The 20,723-nt window shown below is 41.2% G+C and overlaps 1 protein-coding gene across 3 annotated transcripts in view; it reads left to right on the forward strand.

Annotated features, from left to right (window-relative positions):
- Nucleotides 1–20,723, forward strand: part of cadm2a (cell adhesion molecule 2a) — a 191,193-nt gene that overhangs the window by 108,964 nt on the left and 61,506 nt on the right. The gene's annotated exons all lie outside the window — the stretch shown is intronic.

The raw sequence follows: 20,723 nt of genomic DNA on the forward strand, positions 1-20,723 counted from the left end.
GTGAGAGTGATTCAGGGCATCATTGTGTTGAAAGCTGCACACCAAGTTTTGAATAAATAATATCTGCAAGTGCGAACTTCTGTCTCTTAGCCTGTCGAGCTGGATCTCCTCTCCTGCTGTAGCTGCAAGGTGACAGTCTGAGTCAGAGCTGAACAATGTGCTCCAATGAAAATGCACTCAGCCTCATTGTCTGGCAGACATGTCACTCAAACAGGAGGAGACAGCCACGCTAAGTTGCTAAGTATTCAGAGATGTCTCATGTACCACAACATAGTGAATATGATTATTGGTGGTTGAGGTGTGAGGCGGTTGCTTTGTCACCTTTTGCCACTTTTGCTGGGAGCGTCTCGGAGTGAGCGTTGAATGAATGACATTTACTCCGTCACCTGCATTCACTGTCTGTCTGCGAGAAGTTGATTTGAATCTTGACAACATCAACACGAATCATTGGAGACAAACTGATATGGCATTACAATCCAGTAGAGGAAATGATGAGGACCTTACAATGCCGAGCCGCTCACAAAGATGGCTCCACTGAAATTCCGCTGAGAAGCATTGTGCTAAATGGCACAGGTGACTTGTGGTGTTGTGCCCAGTCTCTGTATGCAGAGAAGCCTCAAGTAGGAGGTTATTGGAGAAGAAAACTTCAGGGGGTCCTTGGCAAAAGGTCTTTGGTTAGATGAGGTGATATTTGACTGAAACCAATTCATCAATGTAGAGAAACCCCAGCGTGCCGTACCTGTGGTTATGGTAATGTTTGGAATGCATTGTCATTTACATTCATGCAGATAATTGCACCCATGTTGTGAATTAATTCACACACGAAAATTATTAACGCTCCGATATTATGCAAGCCTGATTTCCAGAGAGACAGCGGACAGTTTGTCAATGGAGCCGGCTAAATAAGCATATTGAAATTGTAATGGCTGTTTTGATTGTAATGTAATACAAGAGTCTAAAAATGCTCATTGCCTAATGGCATACTCAGGGCTATTTTTAATGCTATAGACTTGAAATATAATAGTTACTGTGAAATATAATACCGCTGCTTCATCTAAAGTGGGTGGAGGGTGAAGGAAAATCATTTTGCTATCACCCTAATGTCTTTGGGTATAATAGCCTATTAGATTCCTGCTTTACAGCATGGCTACCGCCGTACTTACACCAAACTGTCTCCAACCAGCCCAGGTTATTCAGGCTTGGAAATCTAATGAGAACAATGACCTTGTGTTCCATTTGGGTGGCTGGATAGTCTGTCTATCTCTGTCCCCCCACAAGCCCACCAGCACCCCTTCCCTCTTGGACATCCATCTTGAAGAATTCACTCCTTCCCTGCCCCGCTTTCTTCTCTTTATTTCCCCGTACATGTTTTGTCATCCTTTCAACTTGGTCTCTATCTCTCTTTGTCTCTCTCGCCCGTCCACGTGGTGCTCTCCTCTGGGCTCAGCACAGGCATCCTAAATACAATTACAGTCCACAGCTGAATGGAGAGGAAGGGTCCTCGGGGATCCCTGGAAACAGGAAATGGTCAGGAGGGTTGGACTGAGGAGGGAACGGCAAATCCCTAATTCAATTGGCTGAACCTTGGCAACAAGCCCCTGGCGGCTCTTACTGTGGAATCAGTGGAATCAAACAATGCGGCTCAAACCGCAAGAGAGATTTTCATTCACACTTGCAAACACACATGCACACACACACACACACACACACACACACACACACAAATTGGCACGAATGCATCTCATTTTCCCTTCCTCTGTCGTTAGGTTTCCTCCCTGTTCTTTGTGTGCTCCTGCATCACTTTCCATACAAGTTTTATAGCGCTTGATACTCGGTCCCAACTGGAAGTCTGATTTAAAGACTCAGAAAAAGATTCTCACCAAGTCTCCATCAGCTCCGTTGTCGCCTCTCCAGTTATCCTAACTGGGAAGTCAATCAATAACTGCTCTATGTGTCGGCATTGTTGACCTCCAGCCTGGGGTTTATGGGTTACACTTAATTGCTGGGAAGCTGCACAGTCGACACACTCACACAAGCTTACCGGCAAGGTTGTGTGTACTTGACAAAAATCAATTTGAAGCAACAGTAAATCTTTTAATTCACACCATGGGTGTCCATCGGCAACCAAGAGAAAAGGCCGGTCAGTACACACAGACACACACACACACACAGGCATTCATAACTAAAGTAATGTATTAGTCATTTTGAGGAAATCTCGTTATGTCATACTATCGTTATTTTTAACCTATTGAATAAATTAATTCTGCTTCTGAGTTCTGTAACCTCAGAGCACAACTCTATAGGATAACATTGAATTAAAAAAAAATCTGTAGCGCAGTCATAATCTCAAACCTTTTTTAATGCCGTGTTATCATACCTGCCTCTCTGGTAACAAAAAGAATAACTTAACTTTTTAAACTGTATTTGTTTTTTTCCTCTTTCTGTTCCTCACACCACTCCGCTCCCACTAAGCCTCCATACTTGGATGCTGTTGCCTCTGTTGCTCTAATGTTTGTGTGAACAGCAGTATTAGGGCCCATAACCTTACTGATAATTGGAACAAAGTGGGGGGGATCGATGGATGCAGAGGGCACGCACATACACAACAACATAAACAGTCACATTTCCCCACAAAACGCACATGCTGGGTATGTTCACAGACACACAGTGGACCAGAGCCCTGCAATCGATACAACTCAGAGACACGAGTTTACTGAGCATTTACAATGACACGCTTCTGCCTTTGAACATTTTGTGCAGCGAAAACAAAGAAACAACACAACAATTTGTATCAGTTTGCACAGTCTTTTTTGTTGTTGTTTTTGTTTTTACGCTTGTATTAGCTGCAAATTGGTCGAGCGCCATGTCAGCCGCACTGTTCACATGCACAGTGTTTTCTGCCCTAACTGTATCAGAATGACAATTCCTCAAACTAAATAGTGGAAACTGTTGGTGGGTTTTCACAACTAAGATGCGGTGGACTGGTTCCACCGTTTTGTAGAGTTGAATATCAAAAAAAAAAAAAAAAAAAATGTTTTCATCCTCATAAATCCAAGCTGTTTGCTTGGCAAACCTCAGCACTGATGTAATATTTTGAATCATACTTTTGTTTTACGTGCCTCCCCATATACCTTTTTTATTATTTACTCCACCTATCACCATTGTACATTAAATAACACCACTTTTCAATGTCAGTGCTCTCTTCTCAAGCAGAGCAGAGATTTGTGACTTTCCCTCTTCCTGCATATAAATGTCCGTCTGCAGCCATGTGCGTGTGTGCACATTCGGCATGCATGGGTGCACATGCACATGCGCATCATGCGCGTGTGTTTTCCCCTCAAATAAATGTCTTGTGTTTTATGGAGTTCCTCCTGGGGGAGGAAAGAGCAGCCGACTGAGACTAACAGGCAGGTCTAAGTGGAAGTGTGCTGATGGGTCCAAGTGGAAGCGTGCTGATGCAAGAGGTTACTATATCCCATTAAAACAGGGACGATATTTGATCATGGCCTCCAGTTGTCCTTTTTTCAGGACACCGGCGCTATAAATGTCGGTGTAGACAATGTTTTCTTTAGTACGACGGACGAAGTAGGTGGAGGTGTTGAAAGGAATTACATCACGTTCAAGGTTACAAGCAACCTCAGTACCTCATTCTTTATTGTGTTTTTTTTTTTTTTTTTTTTGTTTGTTTTCCCTTTTTCTGTAGGTTTAGGTTAGTTAAACTAGGAGTATAAATAGTTTTCTACGTGTTGTTTATCAGAAATTGAATTGGATTTAATGTTTACCATTATTTTCGAACAGAAGAAAGCCTTACAGTATATGTAAATGTTGGTAACAGTTTCTATCTGCTTTTGTTTGCACTGCTGGTTGACTGAATTTGAGCCCGGTCTGCCTATTTGTCTGGACATTTTAATTGCTTGTCAGTTGGATAGAATTGATCTTTTCCATATGTTGTTTGCCAAGAAAAGAAGACTGAGTAAGAGAACACAAGGCATTAACCCTGCGTAATAGATTTTTCTGAAGAGGATTTCTCTCAACCTGGTAACACAGGTAAATCGATTTGTCAGCAGCAGGCACAATGTGCCTGAATTCAATAACAGATTGTTTCCTGCTACTTCTCCCACTTCTTACATTACATTTTCATTTAGATTAGGTTTAAATAATAGAGTCCAAGCCAGAATACAACAGGGAAGGTAATATTCTGTGTAACTTGGATAACAGCTGTGGTAATTATTAAATATTTAGCATTTAAAGTGTTAGAACAGACATAATTTAATCACTTCCCAAACAAAAAAACCCTGAAGCATTGTGAATGTTTTGACAGTTGTGTCAATATGTTTTATTAGTTTATGTTTTAGTTGCCTGTGTGTTAATATCTTATTTTTTGAGGGAGAAGGGAGAGTTAGAAATAATCATTTAGTTTATTTTTTGTCCTTCCTCAGGAAAGTAGGTCCACTCAGACAAGGAATATCTTTTTGACTCCTATAAAATTAGGCCCTTTTCCGCTGAAAACATAATTTGTATTCTCCTCTTCATGTTTGGCACATTGGGGAAAATCTGCCAAAACTTTTTCATGTTTCAATTTTACAGCTCATTTAGTCAAAGATTGACCATTTATGCCATTCGCTCTGCCCTTTGTGTCCTTGGTATTACACGGTGGTTCGACCAGCTACGAGACATTTTAGAGAAAACGCTGGAAAATGTCAACAAAAATCAGACCTTCAACTACATTAAGCACACGATTTCCTCAACATAATCCTCGGTTTGGACTGACTTCAAGTCATCAGTTTAGGTTCACAGGACTTCACCTCTGTCAAGTCGCTCAGCACACCTGACTTCAGCTGCATCAAACATGGCAGATTATGTGGTCTTTAATCGGCAAAGCCTGGATTACTGTGACTGAGTTATGGAGATTTGCAGCAATTATGTATGTGCCTGTATGTGTGTGATCATAATTAAATGTAGCTGTGTATTCACAGGTGTATGCACATTACAGCCTTACACTATTGATACTGGTGTGAGAAATGCAGATTGTTTTTGGGCAAAACAAGGCTCTGTATCACTGAAAAAACTGCATGTCTGGACCTTACTTCTGTCGTTGCCCTCAATTTGCATATTACCAAATAAGGTTTGCATCCAGCAGCTGTGTGTAGATTGTTGCATTTTGCACTGTTTTAAGATATACAGTATGTACAATCAGTACTGATGAATAATATTTTCTATCCTGTATCCCAATTGTTTTGTTATCTGACAATACAGTAGCTGAAGAAAAAGCTTTAAGGAGCAATAGCTGTTATTGACCTGAAACCAGGGGAACTAAAAATAGGAAGCTAAAAATAGATTAAAGTGGATGAACCATGAGAAACTTAGTCGGATTGTATTAGTGTACATGGGTCACACAGTCAGCGAAACACTGCTGGAATCATAAAACTAATAGATGTGTCAAACATTTGTCAAAGACTCTTGATCACTGTGAGAAATCTCGCCAGATAAAACCTCATACACATCAATTTTTACCTTTACAAAAAATAATAACATTGATTGTGATGGGGCATACGGTCAGTTGTATTTTAAAATCACTTTGAAAAGATTAAAAATAGATCAAGTCTTTGGGAAATATCTTTATATGATACTAATAATAAGAATAATGATAATTCAGTTGTACAATATATGATGACAGTACAATGTTCACTCTTCAACATTTTGAGGTGTATCTTGTAAGAGTTGTGTGTACATAAACAGCTGTTTAGATGCATATCTGTGCGGATGGAAACAAATGGCCTCTGTCCTTCTGTTCCAGCTGATTGCTCACACAGCGATAAGGAATGCTCAGATTATAGCTACAACAACAAAACAAAAACATTTTTGCAACTATGCCATTAGCAAAGGCCACTGATATAAAATTTCTGCTCTGCACCATGGGAACACAGTTTTTTTTGCGAACACTGCAAACAGTTTTGTGCATTGGCCGGTTTTTTTCTTCATATAAAATGTAATATTAACATCCACTGAAACAGATACACTAGTTGCTCACCAACCGGGCCTCTCCTCACATAACCTCACCTCTTTACGGGAAGTTGGCAAAGGGGAGTAGCTAAGAGGACGGGGACAAGGACAAGAACAAAGACGGTTACCAGACATTAGACAGAGACATATTTCCGATGACATTAGGGCCGCTTTGGTCGGCCATGTCATAAATCACGACCTAATGATGTTCCTCTTTGTGTTGGAAAGTGTGTGACCGCCAACCACTTGTCCTTCTGACTTGTCTTCAGGCAACAGAAAAAGGATGTAGTCAATAAACTTGTCTCTTGTCGAAGTCGGATGCAGCTTGCAAGGCTGAAAAAAAAATCCACAAACACCTGTAGGTTCACCTGGGAGGATGTTTACTTGTTATATAGATGAAGTAAAATCTTCCTCATCACTTATTCCCTCAGAATATCTTTGCCGTAAGATAATTTGTTCACGAATAAAAGGTGAAGATATTGTTGACTGCCTTACTGTTTTCTTTTTGTTTTAAATATGCATTGCCAAATAAATCAATTTTATTTTTATTCTAATATGAATAAATGTGCGTTACTGCGTCACAGCTTCCCCGTTTGAGGAAAGAAAAAAGAAAAAAATTGAAACTGAAGTGAAGGAACTGAAGAAATAGTGTATCGGAGAACCTGATTCAAGTGGGGCAGGAGAAGATATTTCAAGGAGACATTTGTTTTCCATTACAATGAAAGGCAGCAACTGAAGAGCTGAAGACATTACCTGAAGAGCCTAGAGGGAAGTTGCACTGTTTGATGGAAGACTAATAAAACTCGAACAAGACCTGAGTAGTATTGTATTTGTATTTACCACAGAAGAGGTACAGCTCAGGCTTATCAAGGTTATATTTAATACTCATATGTCAGACAGGCTTCAGTTAGACAAGCCAAAGCCTTGATCAGACTGAAATCAGCTCACATTCTTGACATACCAGTGAAGAACAGGATGAGTTTTTTCTTTTTCTTTTTTTTCTTACGGAAGATCACACAATAATTTTTACCCTTAATGTGATAAAAGAAATAAATGTGGGCCCAGGACGGAGACTTGTTGAACTCCACAGATACAGTTGAGGGATTTCCACATTGAAAAAAAATATCTAGAAATAGTTTGTTGTGTAAGAATGGACTATAAACATTACAGAAAACTATCAGGACTTTGGCTGCTAAGCTTTATTTATTTATTTTTTTTTCAATCATACTAAGGTGTCATTATGATTAAAAATAGGCTGTAAGAGGGAGAACTTTATGTAATGAAGGAGATTAAAGTTTTAAACACTTTTAACTATGAACTTGACCTGTTGAGAAAATCTTTCAGTTATTTTCATGTGACTTCACTGTACAAAGTGTGTTTTTTGGTTTTTGTTGTTGTTTCTTTTTGTTTTGTTTTGTTTTGTTTTTTTCAGTCTAAGTGAGTTTCAGAGGAGTTCCAGAGGTCATCTTGTCTGTGGTCTGTGATGTCCCTGCCAGCTCGGCCAGACCCACACAGTTTATTTGTCTTTAGGTAATTGAAAGATTGCAAAGATTATCCGACGTACCAAACTGCTACTGTTGGAAAAACAAACCGTTTACTTTTCTGGGGGTTTTTTTTCCTCTCACTGTTTGATCAGTGAATCAACTGGGCCTTTGGCAAATGATGAGAAAAAAAGCTTTCATCTACAAACAAGATTGTATTATTGCAATCTCTTCATCATTGATTAGCATGGCCATCTTCACATTATGTATGTACAGCACTTGCAGACACTTCTGGTTTTCTTTTATGATGAAAAACATCTAAGTGAGACTCATTTCTGGTGTCCTGCATGTTAGACTAAGCTTGATCTCTTGGATTCATGAGAATCTTCAACCATCCATCTCTCTTTTATGCCACTTGAGCCCAACTTGGGGTTTGGAGGTCAAGGGGAAATCCCAGTCCACAGTGTGCCGAATAGGTCAACAGTCGATCCCAGAAGAACCACAGATGACAATCACACATATTCTTTCACACTGATTCACAAAATAAGCATGACTCGAACTGGAATACGGAGAGGGAAGACACATACATGTTCGCACATGGAGAACATCTCAGCCAGAAAGAAACTCAAACGTGGAATTTGCCAAAATCATTATAAGCTTTCAAAGCTTTTTTGTTTGTTTTTTACCATTTAAATTCAAATTTTCAATAAGTTGTGAGGAGTAACAACTAAATACTTTAAGCATCCATGTCAACGCCTTTGGCATCTTTTTTTTTTTTTTTTTTTTTTGTTGTCCTTTGCCAAGAGGGTTTGTTGAAGTTGTGTGAAGTTTTGCAGATGTGGTGTGAAATTTAAAGACACTGTTGTGTTAGAATTTTTTTTTAAAAAAGTGGTGTAATTCAACAGTCTTACACCCTAGTGAGCAATCTGCAAGAGTCTCTTAATGACCGTAGTGCTTTAGCGGTAGCGTTCACATTTCCATAAGTGCTGATTTGCCAGAGTTGACAGGTGTGATTGTACCGACTGAATACTTGCCGTAGAGGATGAAAACATATCCATTCATTAATTCTCGGTGGATTGCTCCCCTTGAGCTTTATATATGCAGTGGCCTTTTTCCTGAGTTACCAACTGACAATCACTGGCTACCACCCATCTATGAGAGCATGGCTGTGTGTCAGGTGGCTGACATTTGAATGGTCTCTTCACTCACTGTGTGGTGTTGAGGTGTCAACACCTTTGTCTGGCCCTGACAGAAAGTCAGCTCTGATGGATATGACATTGCAGCTCCTTGACATTATTGCTCCCATTGAGATTCCTGCGGAAATCCACACCTAACGGGACGCGGCTGGCCCCTCGGCTTCGTGCGCCCTCTCAGACGCGTGTGCACGCCCGAGCGTGCACGTGAAGTGACCATAAAGGAACAAAGCCAAATAGCATAATCCTTCAATGATCCATCAAGTGTTTGAGCAGTCATTGTGTCCCCGCCATTAACTGGGCAAGAAGAGCATCTTTGAGATGGTAATGCTGCGGCTCTCATTTAGCACATGGCCAAGACAAAATGCCAACTGCTAATCAGCCATGTGTGTTCGAGGAAAAGAGAGTGGGAGAGAGGGAGAGGACCATTAAGGCTTTTCAGAGATTCACATAGGCATTCTCGCTCATTATTTGTGGGGATAACCTATCATAATCCAGCCCCCGTCCAATAATTGGGTTTTTGTCGGGAATCTCATGGAATTCAGTGAGTGTTCAGTATTTATGTAAACCTTCTCTCAGGGTCGAACAATACTAGCCGTTAGATATGAGGTGGAGCATAATTAGTGGGTAACTACTGACATCAAGTTGGAGCCAAAGTTGTAACTGCATAGAAAGCCTGTTTGTATCAGAGTTTATTGTCTCTATGAAGCCTCTCAGGGTTGTGTTTTTCTACTAATCATGTCGGTCATGGATCAGGAGGCAGTTACACTTCATTTGTCTTGTGTCAAAGCTTCTTTCGATTTTTGAATTTACTATGAAAATCACAGTGATGGAGTTGCTCTGTTAAATAAGGTGCAGAAATATATGACCCATCAACACACCGGGTGCATTGCAGAACATTTCGAAATCTCTCTTTTTTTTTTTTTTTTTTTTTTTCTTTTTTTTTGTTTTAGTGCGGCACCTATGTTAACAGGCAACAGCAGCCAAACTGACATGCTTACACAGAATTTCTACATCAAATCTTCCTCCCATGTGCCATACTCAGAGCTCATAGAACTGCTCAGTGAAAAGCCGTGATGGTGATGCTGGTACGATTCACTCCGAGCTAATAACTTACCCTACAGATGTGTTGCCCAGTCCTGGTCATGGAGGGCCGTTGACTTACATGTCTTCAGTGCCTCAGAACTCCAACAGAACTGATTTTAATGAGTGGCTTGTTAGCAGGTTTATCACTGACTATGGAAGATGGCTCACGCTGAAGATTCAGGCGCAGGCCAGTGGAAGTTTGGTAATGCAAGCGGACAGCACTGTGTTTTATTTGTTTCTGTTTCACAGCAGATAATGCACTTAATCTAATTCTCACCTCTCCCTATAGTTTTACTGGGAAGACGTCAGACTCGCACTTATTGACCTCCATTATTAAAAGTGAGTTCAGTGTAAACAGATGGAGCGGCTAGTAGCAGCACTGCAACAGCTACAAACAACCAAACTGCAGCGTCATGTACACTCTGTGTTAAAAGCCAGAAAAAGAGCTTCCTTCAAATGTTTATAGTATTGTTGAAATACACTCTGAGACAAATTGTGATCAGCGCATTTTTGTGAAGCTAAATGCAGCACATGTACACCCCCAAATTGAAAGAATAAGGAAGTCTGAACTCAGAACGACACGTGCGTCCCCACATAAACCTGCAGCGTGGTGCACTGGGATGTTTGGGTGCATTGTGTGGTGCACTGTGATGTTGGGGGCGGACATTTAACAGATGGCTCCAGCTACCTCCCAGGATAGTAATGTTCAATTATCTGTGTCCAATTTACACCTTTGAAATGGGCCAGAAAGACGGGGAGAGAGCGAAACAAGAGAGAGTTTGTACAAATGAAAGCCAGCGCAGACAGGAAATGCACTACGGTGTGTAATAGTGACAGAAATGTGATTTTTCTGTGTGTGATCATTTTTGTTTTTTAAACAGACTGAGCTGGATTGTGTGCTTTCATCTGTGGAGGCCGAACCACAGCTTAGCATTAGTGTGTCCACCACCTTCCTCCCCTCCTCCCTTCCTCAGCCGCCTCCCGTGGGCCCGCTCCCGTGGAAAGCTATAATAGGAGCATGTTGAGGTCAACTTTAATTTGATGGGGAAGGTGGGGGTAAGCAAACAAGTCACCTTTTTATTTTTTTTTTATTTTGTTCAATTGCGACACTTGGAAAGGAATTAGTTCCAGTTCAATTTGTCAGAAATGACCTAGATGAGTTCAAATTTACCTTTGGTAATTGAACACAGTTTTCCTTTTGTTCTTCTGTAAATATAAGCCGAGCCATGAAATGAAATTATTCATGTCGCCCAGCCTTGGATGAGAGGTAATGGATGAAGAAAGGTGTGTCAGCACTTGGGTATTCATGTTTTCTCTTCTCACTGCTATCAATCAATAAAACCTTATAAATCATCCAAAATATAACCAAGCAGGGTCTAATAAATGGAACACATTCCTCGCAAATCATTCTTTAAACTGAAATTAAAATATCTCAGGTATGACAGGTTTAGATGGAGAAGAACAGCATTTTTTAAAAAGTATTCAGAATGATTTTTTTGATAAATTCAAACAGTATATATTGACAGTAATAAAGTGGCTAAACGCACACAGTCATAGAAGCGGAAATAACAGGATTAATTGAGCATCTTGCATATTAGATCTGAATGTGCATCTGAAGAGGTGACTGTAACTCATAGTACAACATGCTTTGAAACTGTGAAAGAGGTAGATCTGCACAGTGTACTGTATGTGTGGTTGATTTCTCATTTAACTGTTTAACTGGAAAATGCAATCAACGCTGTCTGATTTGACCATGTGGGAAATCACTCTTTAACACCGTTGAGTTTGTGTATTTGTTTCTACAAATCATGAGAAAAAGCATTTTCATGACATAATGTATACTTTCGGAAGAAAATCAAACCCGTAAAGTAGTGTTTCACACATTTTCTTTCACATACTGGAAAGATTAGGATCTGGCCCCAGTGGGAAAACGGTGCGTTGCTGCACTGCTCACCTCACTACTGCAGCTTCATTAGAAACTCTGCTGCAATCTCCGATCACTCCCATGTGAATGTTGGTATATCTTTTGTATATTTATGTCTTTCATTAACGTGAGTCCACATCACCCACCCAACCACCCACACACATGCTTCAGCTTTTACTAAGAAACACTGGGTAAATAATGGAGGCTGTTGAAGTGTAATGAACAGTGTTATACAGATGCAAGCGCCAGGGTTAGCCAATTTCTTTATCTCTGCTCTCCTCCACCTTTCCTTTGCCTTCCCACTCGACTTGCTCTTATCCCATCAGGGGAGAAACAGCACACATGGCGCATTGTTGATTGTTTTTTGAAAGAAAGAAAAATACAGCTCTTAAAATTGTTAACAGAGAGAGCTTTGGATGTAGAAATAAAAGGAGAGAAACTATAGCCACGGGCTTCAGACCGCACCTTGGAGGCATTTCTTCCTCTAATCGCTGCAGTCTCCACCAATACCCCAAAGATTCCTTAATGCCATCTTTACAGAAGGCCCAATGCACTGCTGCACTAGCACACACCTGCATGCAAATGTGGAACTGCTTCAAGTATTAACACTCACTCGCGGCATTCATCAGGCTTGCATAGCCCCACAGGACCGAAGCTCTCAGTCTCTCTTGGTAAAAGTCTATTTTCTCCTCAACCTGCTGGAGAGCCACAGAAACACAATACCCTAAAAAGAATGGGATATAAAGGTGATGGTTTGAAAATATGAGGTAACAGCCTGGCTATGACTGAAGCAGTAACAATCACAGGGAGCTTGCGCTGTTTGATGCCAAATGGTCCCTTGAGGGTGAGGCTCACCGGTCAGCTCCCTACAGAGACACAGTGAACACTTTGCCAATTTACCATCATTCTACCCTTTGTAAGGCAACAGAGCACAAACAAGCCTTTGTTCACTGACCTTTGAATAATTCAGCTCGAGCAAAATGCTATGACACATTTTTGATCAAAGTCTCACTATCAAGGGGAGGAGGCATTTTCCAGACGCTATGTGTTCCTCTCCACTGAGGATAAAAGCTTCCCTCCTCAACATCCTCTCTAACAGTAAGGATAAAACCACAAAGTGGAAAAAAAAAAATCCCCCCAGAAATATAGCACATTCCACATGTTTGAATTAAAACATGGTACTGAATAAAGCATTACTCCCTCAAACCTCCTCATCCTGCAGGGATTTGACCTCTGTGTGGGGTAAAAAATGAAGCTTGTATTATCTGGAAGTTTTCCTTGGAAAATCTGCTGTCCCCCCACCCCCCCCCCCCCCCCCCCCCCCCACCCCCTCTGACAAATGGCTGGAGATTACAAGTTGGTGACCACATCCACTTCAAAGCTTTGTCTGGAGGAAGTCATTTGTTACCCCCAAGGCATCGATCACAACATAACCTCACCTTCTGAACTATTCATTTGAAGAGGCAGAGGAAACAGAAAGCACCTACTGAGTTATAGGCTGTACCTTGACTGTCCATCACCCAACAGTCGCAGCAGTTTGACACTGTGTGTGTATGAGCCTGTGTGTGTGTGTGTGTGTTTTCATGCATACATGTGTATGCATTCAAGTGTGTCTGTCATCCTACAGCAATATGTGTTTGACTTTTTCTTGTTGAGGAGATTCATGATTTCAATACCCCTCGGGTGTTTTGTGGAAATTGAAATGTGCTTCTCAAGTCCTGGAGGAATTTTTTTTTAATTTTTTTACAGCTTTAAATGGCAAAAGTTTACGGGCTCCCTGAGTGGGACTGTGCGTGTGTGTGTGTGTGTGTGTGTGTGTGTGTGTGTGTGTGTGTGTGTGTGTGTGTGTGTGTGTGTGTGTGTGTGTGTGTGTGTGTGTGTGTGTGTGTGCGGTGGGCTAGTGTGTCCCTACATTTGTGTTTGGTTGTCAAAGGGCAGTTTTTATGAAATGACTAGACTGAAACTTGCACTCATTTTATCCCCTCCCTTTTTTGCTCCAGTCCTTTAAAGCATTCAGCACATTATGGTGAATAGAATTGATGCGTACCAGAGTGACCCGATAAGAGTGCTTTCAAAATGACTGTGACACAATGCTGTTACAGCTCCTGTCCCCACGGTTGACTCAGAATGATAATGAATGTGATATGGACTGTTTTTTTGTTGTTTTACTTTGGTAGGACAGAGTTTATATGACCGAGTAAAATAAATATGGTTTATAGAGGGCTGTGTCGTGTGTAGTGGTTAACACTGTTGAATCATAGAGAAATTCTCCCAGTTTGAGGTCGCATTACGCTACATCACGTGTACACAATGCTTTCATGTGGAAATAGCACACTTTTGCTGCGTTTTGATTTTTTTTTTTTTTTTTTTTTACACAGCTTTGTTCAAAGTGAGTGAAAACAGAACTTTTTGACACAGCGCATTTACACTGCGGTCGTAGTGAAGAGCTCTGCATATGCACGAGTAAATCAATAACAGAGGACTCCAGAATGTCTGTGCTGCTCACTCTTTTCTGTTCCGCAGCACTTTTCCAACAAAGTGTATGTTTATTACACCACCAGCCCACATGATGAAGACAGACCATTTAAAAGAGCTTGAATATTTCATAACGCTGTTAAAAGTCTCCAAAAAAACACACTGACTTCTGACCTGAGATCCAAGAACTTCACACAGTGTGCTCTGTCTTTCCCCACATAGAGCTCAGGTTAACTCCCAGCGACCTTAAGTTGGAGAAAGCAGATATTGAACATGGATGTGTTAGTTATCTCACCCATCTGGCTGAAAGCTATCTCAGGCATCGCAGTTTGTTTATTTCTCCTTTCTTTTAATCTGTATGATAGGGGTTTGGTAGTTTCCCAAGCTTCCGCTTGTAACATGAGACCGACTCGTGGATGGTGGCCTCTGTGTTTTCTCCTGAGCCAACGAGATGAGGTGGCTTCTGCTGTCTCATAAAGATAGCTGCTGTTGCTCTAGATATCCCTCCAAACGCAGAGGTTGCTGGTGCTTACAGCCCTAAATGGCCAAAGCATGGGCCTTTTCAGGAAGCGTGACTAAATAAAACAGCCATGAAAAAGTTATTGTTGCTTTGAGTCAAGAGAATATTGTGTGACAATAAACAATGGAGGGCGGGTAGCGGGTGAGTGGCAGCAAATCATATCTGTCGAGAGATTTGAATATGGGCTTTGGCCCTTGATTATAATGTATACTGTCAACTACAAACTATATATTTTGTCAAGACTAAATGATATCGCACAGAGAAAATGCCGGTAATCTCCTACTGTATGCATCAGCTTGTTTGCAGAGACAATTCACATGTCTGCGTGAAAACGAAAAAGCAATGAGTTTTGCAAGTTACCTCACTGTGATAGAAGTAATGATTACTTAACTGTTGATTGTTTCACGGGATTTGCTGTGCACAAAACCGACTATGTCGCTTTAGCAGAGCCTCAGAGCCTACAGCTTTGAAAGCAGGCTTAACCGTTTGGGTCGTAATATTGAAGAAAACACATTTTCTTTGCAATTGCTTTTGCCACGTCAAGTTTTTGATGTTTAATATCACGGAACTGTGCCCCATTTCAGATAAAACATGATACCTCCAAGCTCTGTATTTGTCTAGGAGTGTCTCAGGTAATTAATATGATATATCAACCAGGGGATAAGATCAGTGCAGGTTTCTGTACTGTACTCACTGCAGAACCGCAGTTGTTTCTGATGAGGTCTGGAGGGAGCACACAATATGCAGCGGCGAGCGTGTGCGTTCCGTGAGTAAATCCTTTGTGGTGTGCCAGCACATTTTGTAAAACTACATGATTTACTTTGTATGGTATACGTGCTGTGCACATGTGAATACGTGCAGATGCAGTCAGTAGTCCACACACAGTGTTTTTGTGGAGCTGTGCATGCTATGACCTTTCCTATAGAACAGCTGTGAAGTCAAGGGAGCTGGAAGCCTAAATGTCTTGACATTAAAACCAGCAGGCCACTGTCACTGAGCCCTTCTCCTAATAAACTAACTGTGAATTGTGATCGTAGCACGTGTGTTTCTTTACAACTCAAGAAAATGTAAAAACAAAAAATAATAATTACTGCTATCAATATAGAGCGCAGGTACTGCTATGAGGTTAATGAATCAATAACAATAATGCAAAAAAAAAAAAAAGGTTCCCAACAGACTTTGTGTTTGTAATTGAGTAGTTGACATTGAAATATTGACACTCATAATATTGACATTGCTCAGTGTGGCCTCCCAAAAGTAGTGATTGTTGATCTCATATTCAGCCTATTTTATGTAAGTTAATGGCGTTGCAATTTGACACAACTTTATTCAATTCCAAATTCAAGAAAATTGAGCATATTAACAGCTTTGACAATTTCGAGCAAAACTCACCTTTATTACCTTAATAAAGGCAGAGTGTCAGAGTTCACTGTATGTGAATATGCGAGTGAATATGCATGTATTTACTTTGTTCTCCACATAGTATTCTTATAAGTATAATGTGCTGAATTACTTTAGTAGCAGGTTGAGATATATAACAGTCTCACAGTCCTGTCTGGTGTAAAGTTGCTTTTCACCGTATGTCTGCCTGTCTGTGCTTTCTTTGCAGCTATTTGTGACACTATTTGTCGACGTATTAATGTAAATTAATTAGCTGAAGCTGAGAAAATCTTTAAAGCTAACAGCTGGTTTGATTAGGAATTACTTTAAGTTTATTAAGGGAGAGAAACACTGTGCTGCTTTGCTCTGTGCTTGTAGCGTCACCTCCATCAATCCCACTTACATCCTCATGTAAGCGGTAAAAAAAATAAACATATTTCGATAAAGGTCTTTGGCTGCTTAACCTACATAGAAGCAGAACCAGTGGCAAGCTGTCAGGTGTGGTCTATTTGTGTTTTTTGCTGTGTTTAGCTGGAGGCCATTGGCCATCAGCAATAAGTGATGAATCCTGTGAGTCATCTTTGCATTTTGCCTTCAGGCTGTGCCTCCATAGTTGCCATAGCTTTGCACACAATTTATAAAGAGGTGGAGGAAACTAAAGCACATTTTGTATTGTTGTTGAGTTATATTTATAATTCTCCTGCACCACCAGACCTTGATTCATTTGCTCCTTAACCTTCTCTGAACTGTTGCAACCGCCCAGAGGTCCTCTTGTTTGAAACTGCTTCACAGAGTTGTAGATGATCTGCAGCAAAGCTGGATTTTTAAAATGTCACAAGCCTATGCCGTCCACATAAGTTTGAGTTGATTTGTAAGTGAACAGCAAGAACGCAGGAGACCACGAAGACGAGAGCGTCTCCGAGGCCAGATTGCTTGGTGCCATTCACACATGGTCTGGTGTTGGTGATTCACTAGACTTCCAGCATGCAGAAGAAAAAAAAAAAAAAAAAACCTCTAAAAGGCGTTCTCTCTGAAACCATAAGCACTGCTGTCGACCATCTTTACAAGAACTGGAACAAATGTTACCAAGTGCCTGTATGTGTCACCATCATGTGAGCCTCTGCGCGTCTTTGTGTGTGTGTTTTACGGGCCTCGGGTTTATGAGCAGATGATTCTGCCGCAGACAGGGTATATATGTGTAATCGTGTTAAGGACTGGAAATCAAATATGCTAGATTAAATGACAAAATAAACAGATGTGTGTCTCCCTGTGATGTGAGAAAACAAGGGTGTGGTGGAGTGATCTAATAAAGCAGGCAGTATGGTGGCAATAAGCTGAGCTAAGTAAGCTTGATTCCATCTATTAACACTGTTTACCATCTCTGCTATTACCCGGAGATGAATTGCAGCCCTTAGCAAGAGCTGTACTCAATGAAATAAGACTTAAATATATTTGGTTCTAAATCAAATGAGATTTAAACACATTTGCTTATTCATTTGGGGGCTATTTTCCTGCTTATGATTCTTTAATTCAAAATAGACACAAACGCATGTACAGCTCACCATGAATGTCTGACACGATGAGTGTTTTCCGCACTGTTTTTATGCTCTTATGTGTATGCGTCGATTGATGGCTCCATGTACAGCCAAGTCATAAGGTGACAGAAAGTGTGTTAAGGCTTTAAAGCAATCTGCTCACCGGTGGAATATTGGTTGGATTCCAAGGGCCTGGAGTACATCAGACATACGGCAAAACAGCTGCTGCCGTACGAAAGATAAGCTAAACTCTCCATCATGGCATGTGACAGCTCAGAGAGCCGCGCTGCACACATCGATCTCCATAGGCTTTTCACTGCACTGACAGAATCTGAATATATCTGCCACTGTGAGAAAGGTAGCCTGAGGGGTTAGGAAATGCAGAAGTGGGAAACGGAGTAGGATGCAGGTGAGGAAAGTGTTAATCAGGAGGCAGAGAAAACACAAAAAAGGGAGGTGAGACAAACTCCTGAATGACACAAGTTGAGGAAGGCAGAATTGAGACGGAAATGAAGTGGAAAACAGGAAGGTTGTCGCAATAGAACATGCGTCCTCCCAGGAGACTTTTAGCCTCGGGAGATACTGTGATCACTGCGGTGTATGTGTGCATGCGTGTGTGGGTTTGCGTGCATGTGTGTATGTGTAACAGTAGGTGGTGTCTGTATGAACTATCACACAGTTTATTTATGACGGCTCCCCGCTGGTGGTTACAGAGACGCGGAACAACCTGCTTGCAACTCGGAGCGTCTCTGTTTCCCCACCGTACAGTCACTTGCATTTCATTCTGTCAGGTAGAGTGTGGGTGTTTGCACAGTACTTAGACCAATAGCTTCAAGCCTGGTTTGTATAATACTTGGAAAAGATGGCGATTGTTTTTTTGTTTTTTGTCGATGCCATGACAATAATCCTTGTTCAAAAAAAAAAAAAAAAAAAGCAATAAACCTCTTGAAAACAATTTGCAAATTAACAAATTTGTTGTGTAATCAGTAACCAAAAACTGATTAAACCTCAAGAGAAGAACGACCGTCTTGTTGTACAGCCAGCAGAGAGAGAGAGAAGCATTCACCTGCAAGTCCACTTCAGCATTCACTGCTGGCGACGCTGTGGTAAATTAGACTTGTTTTATTTCACAGGACAAAGGACAATTGGGAAAAAAAGAAGAATCCCAGGACTGTTAGTTTCAAATGTAGCAATGTACAATGGTCCCAAAAAAAAAGGTAAATTTGACCCCATCCAGGTGTTTGTCTCCTGTCCTCGGTGTATTCGCTCCAATCAGCGTCGACTACAGAGAGCACATGAGAGTTGGCCATTGTGTAATCAATTGGGAATACTCTGCTCACCGTATGGTGAAATTGGGGAATGAGAGAGTGGATTGAAAAGTGTTTTATGCAATTTCTGCTTGACTTACAGAACTGTTGTGTTGGTTGCTTGGTAACTGTAACACTGAGATATAAGTGTAGTGTCTCCTGAATCAGACTCCCACCATTTTTCTCTCTTCTTTGCTGCTTGTCCTCTTTCTCTATCTCTCCTTATAGCCATGCATGCAGCTGTTGTTGAGAGTGAAGAGCTATAAAAGTGTATGTTTTTCCCTGTTTTTTTTTCTCTCCCTCTCTCGCTCTCTCTCTCTCTCTTTGTGATATGTTCCTTTTTTGTGTGGGTTTCAACTGGAAGAGATCATAGAGCCACGGTTGTGACAGGAAGCTCATACCTTGACAGCAGGGATGAAAAGAAGGGATAGCACGGGGTCAGAATGTGTTGAGGGAATATTTCACAAAGCCATCAGTCTCATGGAAAAGGGGACGTTGGTAGAGATGTGACATTCACTGCCCCGTCTCTGTGCTGGGCCCTCTCCCTCTTGACCAGTGACACAGCAGCGAGGTGTGAAAATTGCACCGCATGTGTGTGCATTTATGTCTGTGTGGAACAATATGCTGTCTGCTCCAAAGTATTTTTCTCCAACTTAATTGCTTTTGCCTTTACTTCCACTCTCATTTGCCCCCTGTGGTGCATCACTGCATTTGCCATGATGCCAAAGTCCTAAGCAAGTGTGTAAATTAGGTGTATTACAAGGAGAACACGGCAATTCTTCAAACGCATTCGTTTCTCCTTTTTCAAATTCTCACTCCGTCACTCTATCTTGCACCTTGGCAAGTTGTGAAATAGCACTAACAAAGCATAATCATCTCCATCAGCCACTGGAAATTGGATATCAGGATTTAATGGTGCTGAAAAATAAACAAAGCACTATCTTTGCGTGAGTTGAAGGAGTGGTCACACCGTCGAGCAGCTGGTTTGTGTCTCCAGGCTTGCGTCTCCGGATTCGGTTTCTGCGTGCTCTCCGACAGCTAATTTCAGATTTTGCATTAAAAGTTGTTGTTTACAGGGTTGGTGGTTCATAAATCTCTCGTCGAAAAGAAGCTACAATAATTTTTATAACCCGCAGACTGTGCACCTGCAGTGACATTCTCTTTGTTCTACCCCGCTCATTTTTTTTCAGGCGCTGTCTCTTCGAGCCGTACACGTTTTCAGGCTCACTGGAGGCATTCCAATAGATCCATCAATTTGGCAAAGCAGTGTGTGTGAAGCATAAGAGTCATTCCCTCAGGATACACACAAATACAGACGCACTCCCAGGCACACTAATAGACAATCTATGTTGTTTATTTGGCTCTCCTCTGTGTTTAAGATGGGATGTTGATCATGTGTCGGTTAGATCCTCTATAGTGTGGCTCCTGTTGTTTTATGATGGGCCGCGTGGTTTTTCTCCAAATTGCTTATTGAATCCTCCCATATCATGGCAAATTCTCTGCCAGACCACAGACCTCTCCGTGCTTCTCTCCGCTGATTACAGTGCTGTCAGCCACTGTGTAATACCAGGGTTCATAGGTGTGTTCTCCTACGCGACCGTTATCTGCATACGCAAACATGCAAATGGTTTGCATGCCCATATACGAGAGAAGCTTTCACACATCAAAGGCCAGGGAAAAAAAATGGCGTAAAATTACTCATAAAGTCTCTAATTTCCACTTGAAATCAAATGAAGCACAACAACACTAATCAACAGTGTGATATGGACAGTATGCCCGTATCCTTATGGGTCTTGCGAGCTCATTAGAAAGCAACAAG

The sequence above is a fragment of the Salarias fasciatus genome, chromosome 10 (genome assembly GCF_902148845.1).
Source record: "Salarias fasciatus chromosome 10, fSalaFa1.1, whole genome shotgun sequence".
Classification (NCBI taxonomy): Eukaryota; Metazoa; Chordata; class Actinopteri; order Blenniiformes; family Blenniidae; genus Salarias; species Salarias fasciatus.